The following is a 14860-nucleotide window of genomic DNA, read 5'->3' on the forward strand; positions in this document are numbered from 1 at the left end:
TGAAATCAGTTAATATTATAAATAAGTATTTCAATGACCAGTCATGGAAATTGTGACAAAGCACATGTATAGTATTTCATTTTGCGAAACAAAAATGTCTTCCCAGAGTCTGAACACTCCAAAATTTTTAAAAGACCCTGGAAAATGTCTCAAGATCTCATTCCAAAATTGAGATCAGTTTTTATTTCTAGTATTCTGTTGACAGGCTGTGGAACTTGTAACACAGCTCATGTGTAGAATATCATTTCTTGAAACACAAGTGTCTTTTCAGAGTCTGAACACTCCATAATTCCTTAGAGACACTGGAAAATGGCTCAAGATCTCATCCCAGAATTGAGATCAGAACACTTTCTGTGCTCCCAGGAACAAATGCTCTCTCTTTCATTCAATGGAATAGTAAAAGAAACAAAAAATGATTCAGTCTGTTACAAATTACATGTAGATCTTTGGCTTTATAGAGAGAAATATAGAATTTTACTTATCAGTTCTGTTTTTATTTATTTATTCATTTCATTATTCTTATTCTTATTCTCTCTCTTTTTTTTCTTTTTTTTTTTTTTTGGGGGGGGGGGGGTGAGTTATTTGTCATTCTCTGCTATCTATATACACAAAAATTTATTCTTTTTCACTGGAGAACAGACTCCATGCATGCACAACTGCTGAATAGACCCACCAGCAATTTAATTCTTTTTGGGGTAAACTGTGGAATTATCTGGCATATGAAAGTAAAGCTTTGCAGGAAGTGGAGGAATGATTTTTTAGAAGACTTTCTTATTTGTCAAGGACATGCATTTAAAAAAAAAGGTGAAATTTCACTGGACACTGGAACTGCACAAGAAGTGTACAAACCCATAGCCAACACTTGCAATCCAATCTCAATGATTTGCATGATCATGATTTTTTGATTGTTCTTTGAAAATCTCTCCACGTGACCATGAACACAAGGATTGTAAACAAACAACAAGCAAACAAACAAATGAACAAACAGAAAACCTGAGAAAAAACAAAAAGCACTGACACCTATGGGTCTCCAGGGATGTAATGCTCTCGACGGAAGCAGTCTCATTTCCTGATCTTCGAAATGACTTCCACGCACCGCTGTCAAAACCGAACGGCGGCTACCTACGTCAATGAGTGAGCACCTTTAGCTCAGGCAGATCTCGTGGATGGCAGAAACCAATTTGTGGTGGCTGAAGGCCAGAGTTGGTGGTAGAACCATTAACATGGTATTAACATTCACACATCGCTACAAAAAAATAGGAGAAGATAAGTGACAATTGTTTCCATAGTTTCCAGGCACAATGCAGTGGATGTTTGAGTAATATATTTGATAATGAGAAAGCTCAATTCATTGAGGGGGGGGGGGGGAATACTCATTAATTTCAGAACTATTTTACTGTTTATAAATGAACCCTGGGCTGGCATATTATGTGCTTCCATACATGCTCTTGTCCATTGACTGTTGCTTTGGGATATCCCTGTAGACAGGTGTTTAGAATGTTTACCCATGAAGACACCTGTTCATTTCACATATTGTGTCAAGTTTGGTGGCAGCCATTCGCATTGTAAATGCGGGGTCACTGCCAGTCATATCCATTTTTTGTCAAAGTCTTTGACTGCTTGCATGGAACATACCGTACAAATTGTTCTGTAGTTATATTCCAAACATCACTGCTACTAGCATACATGATTTTTGACACATAATGTACACTATCCTTAATTTATGTGGGGCTTTTCACATTGCTTGTGAATGGAAGTGAAAATCTTGTACAGCCAGTCCTGAGTAAATTGGTGAAGTTTGTCAAGCAAAAAATGGCAAAATCCTGCCCAATCAAAGGTACAATTGTACACAGTTGTTAATACAAAACTTTGACTAAAACAGCCATAACTCTAGCGAGGAATATTCATTGATGGTATGATCTAATTAAAAGAAGGAAGAAATTATAATTAGTCAGTTTCTTCTGTGAAAGGACAGTAGGAAAAGAAAAAAGGTGTGAGTCAAAGGTCACAGAACTTTGATTAAATTTGTTACTTTCTGGGAAGAACTTCAGCCAGAAATGTTCAAGAGTGATATTACATTATGCGCTAAGAAGGATAGAAGTTCAATGAAATATATTTTTATTGAATGGTGGGTAAAAGGTGAAAGGTCAAAGACCACTTACATTAGATTATAAATAGCTGAAAAAAAAATGTTATTTTCTTGCCGTAACTTCCACTTTGACGGTCCAGAAATGATTCAATGTGGTATGAAGATGAATAGAAATTACTTGGGAAATATTTTTTGCCTGCAAGGAGGTCTAAAATTCAATCCTCAGAGTCGTTTGATGTAAATGATCAGTACAGTAGACTTCATAAAATGAGCCAAATTTATTGCGGAGTGTAGTGAAAAGTTGACTGTGCACTGCAGTTGGATAGCTCTAGTTTGAAGTACATAATGTACTTGTAAGTTTGTTGGCTGCTAGTGGTCAGGTCTCCCCTCAATAGATCGTAGGTTCAAAGGCCGAGTACTTCCCACAACCGACACTCTTTCTTGTCCGTTGTCTGGCTTCTAACGACAGCTATTACACACACTCTCATGCAGTGAGCCAGTGTGTAGATTGAACTCTTGTGGTAGAGTTAATCGTGGCAGTAGCCAATACCTGAGAGAGAGGGAAAAAAAGATCAACATACTGTAGAAGCTGTTATTTTTGTGAGGGTTTAATTTTCACAAATTTTGCGAATCACTGTTGGGCTGCGAATTTAACAATGAAAATATCACCACCTGATGCATTAGCAGAGTGAACGGACAGGCAGTAGTGCACTTGACTGAAATACCCTTGGTGTCAAATCGCGATAACAACAACTCATGAAAATGTCTGTGACCTCATTTGCAAAATATCAATGCGAAAGTAACAGCTTCTACAGTTGTAGGTTGTATACATGTGTATGTTTGTGTGTGTATGTGTGTGTGTAAGTGATGGTACAAAAAAAATGCCTTTGAGTGTCTGACCACATACTGTAATATTTCAATAGATACTTCAGAGGAGTTGCCCTTGGCTGTGAGAATGGCACATCATTTATGTGGTATTTGCTAGCTTTCCTTCCCCCCCTTTTTTTCTCATTATGCATCAAATGTGTCACAAATGTACACACTAGTAGTTATGTACACGTACATGTATGATGTACTGTATGCCTGGCTGTTTAATGTGTATGTACACAGGTGGACCAGATTAATGGAGAACATTCTATGTGGTATAGATATAGTACATACAGGCTGACCAGATCAGTGGAGAATTTTCTAGGTGGTATACAATGTAACTACACAGTACATGCATGTAACAAGAAATACATTATAGCTCACTCAATCTAGAATGATTTCACCCATTCCAGAAAGTTCTGGGAAGTGCTTACATGTTTGGCTGAGTGAGGCACTGTCCCTGTAGCCCAATGTGATTGGTAGTTATTCTTGGCAATGATGTTTTGTACATAGTTAGGCAGTGAGTCATCCAGGTTTCCTGGAACTTGGACTGGCTAGTAGGTTGGAGAGAGTTATAGAATGTGCTAGAAGGGGGTGAATGGATAGTATATAAGCCAGAGAAATTCTGCAGTAGGCAGAGTACCCAACACCTCTGCTCTGAGAGTTAAGTCACTTCTGGCTCTGAAGCGACTTGTTATAGTCAGTCCTGTGTTACCTGCTGACCTGTTATGTTTGTGGAGATAAGGCCTGGGAGACATTTTGCCTGCAGATAATTAATTTGTCTTCATTGGGGATAGACACCATTTTTGTGTCAATGGACATTGCTACGGAAAAGCTGTGACGGGCTGGATTCCTAGCTGGACAATATTAAGTGAATCATCATTCAACGCATCAACTGGACGTGGTCGTCACAACGTTTGGACTCTGCACGTTTCGCCGTGGACGTATATCGTGGATTTTACCCCGGATCTATACCGTGGACTATCGTAACCTGTACCTCTGGAGTTACGTCAGAGGAATCATTCATCGGTGCATCGCGGATCATTCGTTTGTGCATCGAGCATCGTATTTGGACATTTCCAGGGATATTGCGTGTAATGCGTACGTAAGTGATTCCATTACTGACTATATTTGTTTCTATTGATCATTATTGTACTGATGTGAAACCGATTACCAGTCTGTACCCACAATATCACTGTTAATAAACCGCCTGAACATCAGTTGATTGTTTCTTTTGTGCGATCATTCTCAGAGTGATTTTGGTCGTAACAAATGTCATGATTTTTAAATTCCTTGTGAGAAACTGGTCTTTCTCTGATTCCGCTTGAGCAGATGTTTCAAGGACACAGTCTTCCCACATTAACCCCAGGATGTATGGGAGACTAAAAGCCCATTCTCCTCAGAATTATGTACACTATAGAAACAATTTGTCACTGTTGTGTTTAATAGTAAACACACTGACATGATGCACATGGCTTTGATCTCATCACTTTCATACCAGTATGGCACGTTGGACCTCTGCCATACTGAAGGATTTACCGGCATTAGCAGAGACGTACATTTCTGAGTTGTGGTCTAACCATCAGCCATGCTCTCGATGCTATTACAGAGTTTTACTAATTAGTCGCTTCTCAGTTTTTGTAGGTCACAGCGTTGTGAGTGCGGTTAAATCCAGCTAGCAATGCTAGCAGTGAATGCAAGCATAATGAATGTCGGCCACTTAAATGCTGTATGAGTGCATTTGTACCAAATCATGGTTTGATTTGATATTATGTACAGATGGTACACATGATAATGAAAGTTCAAGGTTTATTTCTCAAACTAAAATACCCATGACTGACATTATATGGAATTGAGAAAGAAAACAGAGTACAGAAACTGATAATTGTCAACATAGAATGAGGAGGACGAGTATAGCAAGGCTGAGTTTGAAAATGTTGCATTTTTCTTACGTACACATCCTGTAAAAGGGTTCAATAAATGTTAATTATTCACATTTTGTGCACAAGTCAAACTGACTCATATGCATTCTACTATTAAAAATCTGATCTTATATACCATTTTTAATATGGCTAACCCAGGGAATAATTTTCCTGGTATCGCATCGCAATTTGCTATGCATTTTTATACTACTGCTACACAAACTACATGTAACTTTTGTGTAGCAGTTTTCTTCCATAGAAGTGTACAGAATACCATTTAAAATATTATTCATCAGCTGAAATTGCTAATCAAATTTGAGTTGGAAAATTATTCCCTGCTAACCAGTGATCCTAAGTCCCCAGTATTGATGGAATGCCATTCCAGTTCTCTTTCCAAAGTCCGAATGTACAATTGATGTACCACAATACATACATTTTACAAATACCGTACACTGTATAATGTAAGCAATATGATTTGATTGAGTGAATAAGAGTCGTCGTATACATTGTCTCCTGTCCGCAGTGTATTTTATGTTTATCTCTCCCTAGGTAATTGGTCATGCATGTATTGACTGGGACTGACCTTTTCTTCTGCCACCCTGCCAGGTTTTGCTCAGTCCAGTCATTATTACTCATCCCCCTCCAGAATGGCCATGTCTTCTTCACTGACCCCTCTGACCTCAGTCTTTCCCTCCCTACCTCCCCCCCCCCCCCCCCCCCATTGTCATCCCAGGAGCAACAAATTTGTTTGGGATCTTGACTGCGGCTCCTATTAATTTGCCGCCCTCGTAAAATTTGCGAGAGTTCGGATGCCCTGCATGGAGCTGTCATTAGCAAACGATCAGCTGACGAATGAAATGTGGACCGCTTTAAGAATTCTTTTTAGCAGCAGCTTTAATTTATATACTAAGAATTCCAAGATGCAATTTTTTTCCCCCTCATAGTTCAAACTTTACTTACTTTTGTGCTAAAATCAGTGCTGCATTGTGGTATATGAATAAATATTAAGACTTTGCTCAAGCATCAAACATGAAATGCTTGAAGTGTAAAGTATTAAAAAGAAATGTTGGTCCGTGTTCATATTTTGCGTTTGGTTGTAAATTCCAAGGGGTTATCATGGATTGTGACTCCACTTATCTTTGCTGTATGTGGGGTAGAAAATGAGCATCAACAACTAAGTATTTGTACATCTGCGTGGAGAGCAAAAATGAATATCACACACTTTCCAAGCAATCCTCCGAGAAGGATGCTGTACAGTTCACATTGTCTGCATGTGCAGCCGTCAATGCAAGGTTGCTATGGATTCATGTGGAATGTAAATCATTAGAAACCAGTGTACTTAAAATCAAAGTGTGGCACAATTTGCATCTGATGTACTATATGGTTATGATGAATTTGGTGATTCATCTTGTAGTGGAACGGGCTTGATATATGTACATAGAGTCTAATGTGTGTAGGCTCACTATATGCACTGGACTTCACCTTCAGAGGAATGCCATTTTTATTTTGAAGTTACTATTTTACCCCTGGTTACCTCTGTCAGTAGACCTACTGCTGGTGGAGGTTATGTTTTCGGTTCTGTATCTAAATAATACATGTTTGTCTGTCTGTCTGTGTACAAGGTATTACTCAAGAACGGATGAATGAATTTTTACAAAATTTGCTGGGTGCATTCATAATGAGGAAAGAAAGAAAGAATTAAGTTTTGGGGTCATGAGGTCAAAGGTCATAGGGTCATAAAGGATATAGAATAAGCTCAATCTTCCACTAACTCAAGAATGGATTATTGGATTTTCACCAAACTTGCAGGGTGTGTTTATAATAAAGTCGAAAAGAATTTTTTTTTAAAATTTGGGTGTCATGAGATCAAAGGTGACAGGTCATAGGGGTCATAAAGGACTTGAAATAAGCTTACTGTAAAAGTGGATATTTTCATGTAATTTTTTTGCGCTAGATCAGATAAGATGAATTTTGCATGTCTTTAAATTCAGCAGAATTAAGGCATTAACTACTGGAATGAATAGCAAGCAAAAATGTTTTCATGTTTTTATTTTCGCGCTAGTTTATGGTTCCATGAAATGCGTAAAAACTTTCCACACAAGGAAAACTTTCCACACAGGGAAAATTTCCACTTTCACAGCAATCTCCCAATAACTCAAGAACAGATGATTAGATTTCTCCAAACTTGCAGGGTGTGTTTATGATGAAATAAGAAAGACACATTTATATTTGGGATCATGAGGTCAAAGGTCGTAATGCCATAGGGTCATAAAGGACATAGAATAAGCTTAATCTCACGATAACTCACAATGGATGATCATATTTTCACCAAATTTACTGCATACATCTGTAGATGTCTCTATAAATGGTGATATTTTGATCATGGCTGCTTGGCAGAGGTCTGCTGTCTTGGAGTGCTGTTCTTTCTCTTTCTCTACTTTTGGTGATCATCATCATTGTTACTTTTATGATAATCGTCTGTGTACAGTAGATAATTTTGATGATCATTATTTAGTGAATTATCATTGGTTTATTTTTGCAATCCAAACAGCAGAGGGTTAAAGCATGTGTATATACAATGTATGAAGCTGATGCCAGTTGTTGCTGTCGAAGAGACATAGCGTTTATCGGAATTTCGCTCACGTTTTCTTTGAAATTGCGGTGCAAGGCGTGAACCATGAAGTGCCTGAGGAAAGGAGAGGATGTGGGCTGGGATATCCATCTCATGCTAATAATGTTTTCATCATGACCCCGAGTGGTACGTTTGTAAAATAATGTCGCGGAATACTACCATGCTGTACCAAATGCATGTGAGTCATCAAATGAGGCTGTAATGAGTCTGCTTGTGACGACCAATCCCACCCTATATGCTCTGTGTATAAATGTATGTGTGTGTGTGTGTGTTTGTGTGTGTGTGTGTGTGGCCTCTGCCTACATCTGTATAAGACTATTAGTACTATGACTCAGTATCAGAGATGCATACAGTCATTTCTATTAGGAAATGGCCTCCATTTTTTTTCCCAATCTAATGACCATCTACATTTAAAAGCTCTGGGGAACCCAAGAGGTACAACAAACGTAGTATTCTGACATTCATTAGATTACTTTTCTACAAAAAACAAGAACAAAGTCACCATTTATTCAGAAGTGCAAGATATTGATGATGGGTAAGGGTTATATTAAATGATGTATGAACGGTGAAGGACACGTAAATGAAAGTTATCAATTTTATAGCATTTGATACTTGCCGTAACGCATAATTATTTATGCCATCTGCCGGGCCATTCTAAACTGCCTTTGGGGGGAAATTGTGATGAAAAGGAACTTCATTTTTAGAATGACTTTCATCATCTCCAATGGTGAATGTCATACTGTCCTTTGGAGGAGTTTACTTAAAGTTTGATGGTCATGGGTGAACCAGTGAGATGAATGTGTTCCATTGACTGGTCTCGAGTGCAATGAAACAAATTTGATGTGTAACAGTAATTGTCTGAACCAGACGAATAATGACAGAGTAGTAACCATTAAATGTTCAGAAGTAAAAACTAAAGTGCCTGTGAAATGTTAACTTCGAAGGTCAAGACTCTTTGGTGTGACTTGAAAGTCATATATTAAATGCTTGGTGTGTCACATATATTTCACAAATCGTTTGAAAGAAATGTAAGATAACAGAGATTTTCCAGATCCGATAGCAAATAATGTGTCAGGACAATTACCCCCCCCCCCCCAAAAAAAAAAAAAAAAAAAAAAAAAATACTGGTTGGTGATATAGTAAGAGTAAAGATTAGGGTAAAGGTTAGGGTTGGGGTTAGAATTTGGGTTAGGGTCAGGATTAGTTCCAGGATTAGGATCAGGGCTAGGGTCAGGGGAAGGGTCTGGGATAATTGTCAAGGGGGTAATTGTCCTAGAACCATCAATATGTACACATCCTCAAGGGTAGTGTAGTGAATTCTTTGAAGTGCTTGAAATCAAGATACATTGTACACCACACTATGGTCTCTTTCTGCAACATATTCTACAACACATCATTCTATGCATAATCATGACTTCATCATTTGACCAATCTGGCTACAACAGTGTATCATGTAAAGACATTTGCACAGGAAACCAAAGTGAGAACTAGAACCGGAATTTGTCAACACTGACAAATTAGGTGATCCGATTTTTTTTTTAATCAATGATTCGAGTCCTGATAGTGTAAAGTCTCAGCTACAACATGTTAAAATCTGAGAGAAATTCACCGAAGCATAAGTAAGATAGTGCTCGATAAAGAGAGTCATGTCAATTTTCACATCTAAAAAATTCCCTCCCATAGAGATAACACGTCATAACGAAGATAGAAAGAGAAGTACATATGACCTTTGACCCCACTTTGCACAGACAAGATGGCATCTGAGCAAAATGTGGTTATTTTATGAAATGATTCCTGTTTCATGGTCTTTACGTGTGCAAAATATGGGAAAGATAGGACATGTATTTATCAAGATACAGGATGAAACATCTATGACCTTTGACCCTAATTTACATACCCAAGATGGCGTCTGATCAAGTAGTTGTTATTTTGTAAAATAATGTCCGTGACATGAGCTAAACATATGCAAAATATGGTGGTGATAGGGTATGTTTTTCTTGAGTTATTGCACAGAAAGTTGCAGAAAGACAGAAATATTTCAATACATCGAAGATAAGCTTTAATTTCAACCAAGTTTTTAAACATGATCCCGACAACGTATGGAAAAACGAAGGGCACAATACGATAGCCCTAGGTCTCAGCTACAACATATCAAAATCCTAGAGAAATTCACCGAAGCATAAGTGAGCTAGTGCTCGATAAAGATAGTCATGTCAATTTTCATTTCCATAAAAATTGCACTCCCATAGAGATCACACGTAAACTGGTCAAATTTGACAAGGTTACCTTCAATCATTTTTTTCGAGGTGATGCCGTCATCTAATCAAAATTGTGTAAATACATTTCTGAAAGAGCATTCCATAAGCTACAACATATTGAAATTGAGGTGCAGTTTGGCAAAGGATAAGTGAGATATGCTCGAGTGAACTTGAATTTTGATGACGTCATTTTGAAAATTTACTTTTTTTTACTTTATTAAGAAATTTGATATCTTTCAATCATTTTGCCAGCATAGCCAACCCATGAAATAACATGTACAACTCATCAGCTTTCGGAATATGTCAAGAAAATGGGGGGTTATCGTCCATCCTGACGAGTAAAATCCGATTTAAAATTGGCGGTTTTTTGGCATAGTTGCACTGTGTATCCCCATTGACGCACGCGCGGAATTTTGAATTTGACGGGCCCGTATGACGTCATATTGAGTCGGATCGACTTGAAACTTGGTAGAAATATTTCTTGACATTTTGGACATCCGATCCGGGTAAAAAAATTGAAAATTTCTATTGCATATGAGCTGTGTGTGCGAATATGTGCGCGCGCGTACGCGTCCGTCCATTTTTTTCAATTTTTCAAAAAATGCTCCAAATGGTCTGAAACGTTTGCAAAAAAAATTTGAGGTCGATTTGAGCATACAAATATTTCAACGCGCACGTACGCGCGCGTTCTAGGATAAATATGAATTTTGACAATATGAGTAGAATCCGCTTGACTTAAAATATATGTGACGTAAATTTCATTGAAGAATTCTATTCTATTAATGAGATATGCATGAAAATATGTTTTCATATAATGACGTCATAGTGACGTCACGGTCGACTGATCACTATGATTTTATAAAATTTTTCTTCTTTGGGACATGATACATATATAGTATGAGTTTGAAACTGATACTGTGAGAACTTTCTGAGTACGTAGATACACAACTTTTGTCCAGAAATAAAGAAAGAAGAAGAAGAAGAAGAAGAAGAACAAAGAATCCGTACAGATACAGAAGGTGATCCGAGAGGATACTCGGATCACCTAATTAATACTCCAGTGACATTGACATTGCATATGTCAGGTATTTGCTGATCTGCTTGTTTGAGCTACTGTATATGCCGAATATATCGCATGGTTTTTATTTTCACGATTTTCGCGAGTCAGCTGCTATTCGCGAAATTAAAAACACGCGAAAATATTGACTTAAATGCCAATTAGCATGTGACGTACGCGTTACATATCTCCGTTCAGTACACGACTCCATGATTGAGTATTTAACCACTCGCGAAATTGTCGGGAAGTCCGGATTCGCGAAAATTTAGACTCGCGAAATATATGGCGTATACAGTATTAATCTCAGTCAAAACAACATTCGTTTCAACATGGAAATTCTGCCGATCTGTTAGCTTCGAGAGTTCTCTTGCAGTGAAGGCCAAGAATACTCAATGAAGGAAGTGCCAGCAGGGGGCCATTTCATGAAGTGTTTTGTCTGACTAATTTTTCTGACAAACTGTTATAAGCTACTGAAATCCTTGCATGTGATTGGCTGAGAGAAAATTTGTCCGACAAATTTGTTGGACAAAATGCTTCATGAAATGCACCCCCAGATTTCACTCTATTATGCATGGTTTTTGCATTTTTCAATTCAATTCAATTCAATCAGGTTTATTCATAATACTGCCATGGCAGCCAAATGGCTGAATTGCGGAGTAGTACAACTGTATACACAATGAAATATAAAAAGTCATTATTGCATGGAAACAATATATAATGATCATATACACTTGTACATATTATATTCATAGATAAATCTGTGAGGAAATAATAAGTTTACTTCACGCTGTAAGAATACATACTTAAACGGCAACAATCAACATGAATAAAAATATCAATCACTTATTTATCATTGACCATATCAAAAATATAAAAATTATTGCATCACTTATGAGTATCGGGTACATGGGTTGCTATTACATGGTGTACTAAAATATAACCTGAACCAAATGATAATATCAACACTCCTGTTATTCTGTATACCGTGTGCTTTGAATTGTTGCATAAACCAATCAAGTGACAAGTGAAACACTAGGATGCACACACATACCCTCACAACACACACACACACACACACACACACACGCATTCACGCCCACACACATATACACTCGTACATATTATATTCACAGATAAAACTGTGAGAAAATAATAAGTTTGCTTCACGCTGTAAGAATACCTCCTTAAACGGCAACAATCAACATGAATAAAAATATCAATCACTTATTTATCATTGACCATATCAAAGGTATAAAAATTATTGCCTCACTTATGAGTATCGGTTACATTTGTTGCTATTACATGGTGTACTAAAATATAACCTGAACCAAGTGATAAATATTAGCGCTCCAGTTATTCCGCGTGCTTTGAAATATGGCATAAACCAATCATGTGACAAGTGAAACACTAAGATGCACACACATACCCTCACAACACACACACGCACACGCACCCACGCCAACACACATATACACACGTACACAAACGCAAACACACACAGACACACACATTCACACATACACACACAAACGCACACAAATAAAGGGTAAATGATTTCGGATGTGAATATATAATACAGAAGTACATGAGAGCGGCAAAAAAACAACAACAGTGTGTTGAGTCTATAAACAAAGCTGTAAAAACTTCACAGTATCTTCAAAAAATATATCAGATTCATCTTCAATATGTTAACTTCAAATTGCACATGTTACATTGCATCAGAAGCTTGAAATCACTTGCAATCACTCCTAAGGAGAAAAAAAAATTACAAACACATAAATGGACATAGTAAATTCCGTGATTAAATCCATTCAGTTCGCGTTGCGGTAATAATAATACAACCAAACAGAGCCACACCTACCGTGAGTATTTCAATTTATATGAACTTGTACTCGCACCCACTCATCTATAATAATGCAAGTATAAATGTGTTCGATCTGGTACATACATACGTACAAACAGGCAAATAGTAGTTCATGCACACAGGCACACATACCCATTATACACGCTCAAACACATTCACACCCACACATACAGGACATAATGTGCTGTACACAAGGCATATACATACGCATATTATACTTTTCCGAACATACAGGTATATACGCATAATTATACCCAAGCAGTATACAACACAGACACACACGTACACCCACAAGTACGACATAATAGTTTGCTTGTGCCCTGAGCATGCGAACAGCGGTGTAACACATGCATAATAATGATCAGTGCATTTAAATACACATGCTATGGGGTGACAGAAAATAAAGCAATATACTGCAAAATCTTTGATACAATTATTTCAGAGTCGGTTAACGATTGGTTAAAGACATAATTACGGCTGGTTGATGAGAGTAACAAAATATGGTATTGCGGAATCTCGGAGTCTATTTGTTCGGAATCTAAGTTGGGGGATAGGCTGGGTGTGTCTCGTTGTCCGTATGCCGGGATTTCGAGTTGGGAGTAGATGGCGAAGACCTGAGGTAGGAGCAGAAAGTTTCAAGGCAAATTTGCGGGACAATGTAGTACGGCGGTGAGCTAGGGTAGGTAGGTTTACGAGGAGGAGAGCCTCGTCATAGGACGTATACTGCGAACCAAGTAGGATTCGGAGGGCTCGCTTCTGCACGGACTCTAGCTTGGTAGCTTGATCCTTTGTGATGCCGGCGTTCCAAACGGGAGTAGCGTACTCCATCACTGGCCTGACATAACATGAGTCGATTGTCTAATTATGTACGTATGGGCAGGTACAAACTGTACTTGCTGAGAAGGGTGATGCAGGGATGATACACTTGTACAAGTAGGCCTACCAGGTGAAGAACCACACTCATTTTGACACTCTCAGCATCCCCCACCCCCAACAAACACATCAACACACACAACGTACACATGCAAGGGTGACCCTGAATAGTTCTGGTGTTAAAGAATTAATTTCTTTATCAAAGTTGTATTTAAAGGACAAGTTCACCTTCATAAACATAAGGATTGAGAAAATGCAACAATATTAGTAGAGCACATCAGTGAAAGTTTGAGGAATATTGGACAATCGATGCAAAAGTTATGAATTTTTTAAATTTTTGTGTTGGAACCGCTGGATGAGGAGACTACTACAGCTTGTGGGTCATATGCGTACAACAGTATAAAGAAAATGTAAAAGAAAATTCAACATATTTTCACTTTTTTCGCATAATAAAAGAGCACTTGACTTGCCTCTTTCTAAAGGCAGGGGGAATAATATTACCCATAACATTTGTCGGTAACGAGGCAGGGGAATGTGTACTTTTTTCAAAAGATGGAATTTTGTGAAATTCTCTTTATATTTTCCTTATATTGTTGTACGCATGTGACATCTAAGTTATTCATACACTGCAGTAGTCTTCTCATCCAGCGGGTACTGCACAAAAACTTCAAAAATTCATAACTTTTGAACGGATTGTCTGATTTTCCTCAAATTTCAATGATGTGTTTCACTATTGCTACATTCTCTCAATCCTTATGTTTATGAAGGTGAACTTGTCCTTTAATGCCACAAATCAACCTCTGACGTAAAGCATTCATAGTAAATTCTCAGGCGATGCTAAGTAACATTCCATACTTCCATTATCACTTACATTGTAGACATACAATAGTGTGATTTGTATCAAGCAGGCGAGTGCAATGAATTTGATTGTCAAGTTGTGAAATTAAACTTATCAATCCTCCTTGTCTTCACAATGGGAATCGCAACGTGGAGGATTTTGTAACTGTCACTGTGTACCGACACAAGGCCGGCCAAGTGTAATTAATGACATTCTTTAGCCCAGCCGAGAATGAATGAGTTAATTTGGCATGGGCCATTGAACACTGAACGGTTCCTTTTTTTGGATCGCCTGCCCTTCACATCAGTGATATGCATGCATATCCATCTCTTCCTCGACTTCAAGGGGGAAAAAGTGCATTTCCAGCCGTTTGTTGTGGGCTTGATGAGTTGCTGTCTTCAAGGCCTATGTGGCTGTTCAGAACTTCTTTTTAATGATTGCTTGGGATATCACAGTCGAA

At 37.9% G+C, this 14860-nt stretch overlaps 1 protein-coding gene across 1 annotated transcript in view; it reads left to right on the top strand.

The window, feature by feature from the left end:
• LOC139719310 (ubiquitin carboxyl-terminal hydrolase 32-like) overlaps positions 1-14860 on the top strand; it is a 101417-nt gene that overhangs the window by 38814 nt on the left and 47743 nt on the right. The gene's annotated exons all lie outside the window — the stretch shown is intronic.

The sequence above is a fragment of the Diadema antillarum genome, unplaced genomic scaffold (genome assembly GCF_040938485.1).
Source record: "Diadema antillarum isolate AM-2024a unplaced genomic scaffold, OU_Dant_1.0 scf00000108, whole genome shotgun sequence".
Classification (NCBI taxonomy): Eukaryota; Metazoa; Echinodermata; class Echinoidea; order Diadematoida; family Diadematidae; genus Diadema; species Diadema antillarum.